The sequence below is a fragment of the Limulus polyphemus genome, unplaced genomic scaffold (genome assembly GCF_000517525.1).
Source record: "Limulus polyphemus unplaced genomic scaffold, Limulus_polyphemus-2.1.2 Scaffold12, whole genome shotgun sequence".
Lineage (NCBI taxonomy): Eukaryota > Metazoa > Arthropoda > Merostomata > Xiphosura > Limulidae > Limulus > Limulus polyphemus.
Window position 1 is genome coordinate 1964746 of NW_013665622.1, and position 4102 is coordinate 1968847.

Sequence of the window (4102 nt, forward strand, 5' to 3'; positions counted from 1 at the left end):
CTAATGTGAAAATGTGTTATCTGTACTCAATAATATATATATACCTAAAAGGCATTGTGTTGCTTAATTGTACTAATGTGACCTATGCTTAAAAATGGCAGTACTGTTCGTGAGGAAATATTTATAGTTACCGCGTAACCTATGTTTATAAACAGACTATGAATATCGTTACCGGGGTAACTCATACCTAAATGAAATAGAATTGTATAAGTCAACCCACATTACATATACTCTATGACAGTGTTTCCCAACCTGGATGGTACCGCCCCCTAGTGGGCGATTTTAAAATTCAGGGGGCGGACAGAAAAAAATTTAAGGGTTTCAAAGTTATATTTGTTAAAATTAAACCATAAGAATTGACTACTTTTGCCTTACAATTTTCATTTTAGTAAAATATTTTATTAGTCTAAATTCTAAAACTTTATTAGAAGAAGCATGAGTGCTCATTGTTTGCTGAAGAGGGCGTTGCGACGAAAAAGGTTGAGAAACACTGCTCTATGAAAATGGGTGTATAGGTTGACCCACGTAAACTATACTTTAATGATAAAGTGTGCATCGGTTGACTCACGTAACCTTACTTTAATGAGAATGAGTGTATAAGTTGACTCACGTAACACATACTTTAGGAGAATGAGTGCATAGATTGACCCACGTAACATATACTCTAATAAGAATGAGTATATAGGTTGACCAACGTAACATATGCTCTATGAGAATGAGTGTATATGTTGACCCACGTAACATATACTCTATGAGAGTGAGTGTATAGGTTGATCCACGTAACATATGCTCTATGAGAATGAATGTATAGATTGGCCCACGTAACATATACTCTATGAGAATGGGTGTATATGTTGACCCATGTAACATATGCTCTATGAGAATGAATGTATATGTTGACCCACGTAACATATACTCTATGAGAATGGGTGTATATGTTGACCCACGTAACATATACTCTATAAGAATGAGTGTATAGGTTGACCCACGTAACATATGCTCTATAAGAATGAGTGTACAGGTTGACCCACGTAACATATGCTCTATGAGAATGAGTGTATAGGTTGACCCACGTAACATATGCTCTATGAAAATGAGTGTATAGGTTGACCCACGTAAACTATACCTAAATCAGAAGGTATAAATAACTTCACCCCACACTATGACTTAAATAAATTAAATTGTTCAGAGATTCGTTTTTATTTTTAAAGAGACGTCATCGGCGATAAGAAAAGAATAATAAACATATGCTTTCACCATACTGTTACACAATACAACAATATGACTTGTGCGTTTCTTTGATCCGGGGTTAAGTGATTTGAAAAAGTGATGTCATCAGAAGTTTCTCAGTTCAGTAAACTTTGAAAAAAACAGAGCAACAATGGAAACTTACACCACAGTATTAACAAGTTGTGTTTTACCATTTCATAGTGCAGCAGCTAGTGTTGTAATGTCAGGTGAAACTTGTGGTAATCTTGAGTTTCACTGCTAAGTTCTCTTAACCAGACATTCGACAAGATACAGTTATCACAGAATAATGTTAAATTAATACCCACTGAATTTAAGCTTAAGAGTAATAAACAAACTGACAAGAATGGTTATTAAACTTAAAACACAATAACTCAGTGTGTGGACTTGCTACTTGCCGCAGTTGTCACTTTTACTGCATCAGTTTGTAGCACTTCAGGCTTAACTCTCTCTGGACGAAATTGTGGAGAACTGTACACGTTGAGAAAGAAACCAAGAGAGAACTGAACTCATTGAGAATCACCCAAGAACTGTCTGTCTTAGAAGTCAAGAGAGAAAGGAACTCATTGAGAATCACCCAAGAACTGTCTGTCTTAGAAGTCAAGAGAGAAAGGAACTCATTGAGAATCACCCAATAACTGTCTGTCTTAGAAGTCAAGAGAGAACTGAACTCAATGAGAATCACCCAAGAACTGTCTGTCTTAGAAGTCAAGAGAGAACTGAACTCATTGAGAACCACCCAAGAACTGTCTGTGTTAGGGGTCAAGAGTGAAGTGAACTCAATGAGAATCACCCATGAACTGCCCGTGTTAAGAGCCAAGAGAAAATGTCTAGAAACCGAGCTTTCAGCTCGCAAATAAACCTTGATGTGTTTGTCTTGCATTGCGTCACCACGTGATTGGTCACTCTATCTCTCTCGACAATAATTGACAGACCTCAACCAATCGGCAGTGGCCAAAGAAGGATGATTTGGAATTTTTTCATATTGAGAACAAGGCGAGCTATCTTGGAGAAAACTTTAATGATTTTCTGGGTCATTTGTCTATGTCAAATTGGCACATTTTAAGAACTGATAATGAATTTAGAATTAATAGTACTAAAAGAAACAAAATTATGGCATATTCCTAACCCACATTTTCTCGTCTTCCTTACCTTAGCTTTACCCAAGCCGATAATCAATTTCAGTTTAAAAACCTACATGGTCAAGAAGCATTTTAACCATCCTTTGTTCCTAAGAACATGCCACGTAGAAACAATAACCCTTTAACAATGAACCCTTGCTACATGGTCAAGAAGCATTTTAACCATCCTTTGTTCCTAAGAACATGCCACGTAGAAACAATAACCCTTTAACAATGACCCTAATAACAAGTACACATAGGCACAAAAATTGAAATTAAGCAAAAAGTAGGAAAAGAAAACCAAATAACAAAAAATGTAGGCATATAATATACGTTTTAAAAGCAAACAGACTAACAGTATAACAAGAAAAAATAGAACCCTTTACAATCGATTTCATACTCCATTTAAGACGAGGGATGGGTAGTCTAACACACTACACGCAAGCCTCCCAGTGGCACATACGTCTACAGACTTACAACGCTAGAAACAGGTTTTCGATATCCGTGGTAGGCAGAGCACAGATAGCCCATTGCGTAGCTTTGTGCTTAATTACAAACACACAAACACTACACACAAAAAATAATACTTTTTTATAAAACCGATTAAAGCACTAAAGGTGTCATACCACTTATCAATTAATAATCATTAACACAGAGTATAACTTCACATCTCAAAAATAACACTCAATGACATGTCTGAAATAAACCATAGTCTGTAACCTCGCATCAACTTCAAACCTCAAAAATACCACTCAATGATACATCTGAAATAAACCGTATTCTGCAACCTTATATCAGTTCATATTAAACGTTCAATATATGGTTAGTCCTCTTCGTATTCTAATAGCTTCCACAAGGCGACGTGACATGCTGTCGATGAGGTTATTGATGTAATCCACTGTGATTTCATCCCAACTTATCACTCTATAACTGCTCCATGCATCTAAGACAATAACATCAATATAGAACAGTATGCAAACATTTTGGCCAAGACTGTATAATGCAACAATGCCATCAAAATCATTAAAAAAAAACAATTTAAATGCACAATGCTAAGTCCAATGAATTGTAATAGATCATTGCCAATTCACAAATGAACCCTTTAACAATGATTCAATACATCATCAAAATCCTCTAATAATAACACCAAATGCAACACACGCCTACAAGTGTTTACTTTTGGTTGTTGTACAAAAGATGCAACCCTAGCATCATCGGTATCATCAGTTACTTTCATTTTGCTTACCATGCCGAAAACCATTCCATATTGTAGCTGGATACTCAACCATTCAAACTGTAGAGCAATATCGGGACTTTATTCCCTCTTGGACAGATAACTGCGCGAACTAATTTTGCTTGCTTTTTGAATAAGAAACAACCTATTTCATGCATCGGCTCAATAGCTGCATTACATGGAAATGAAACATTAGATATTTTTCACAGTATACCGTGAAACACCACTTCTTTAGATGGGGTTATTGTGATTTCATTTTCCACATACACTCATGTACTCCATTGTTTCTTAAGTCCTTCTAGCCAACACTAGGCGCCCCCCCCCCAGTGGCACAGCGGTATGTCTGCGGACTTACAACGCTAGAATCCGGGTTTCGTATACCCGTGGTGGGCAGAGCACAGATAGCCCATTGTGTACCTTTGTGCTTAATTACAAACAAACCAATACTGTATGCACTTATCATGAAACAACAGTTCTATCTGTTGTACAGGCGAACTAA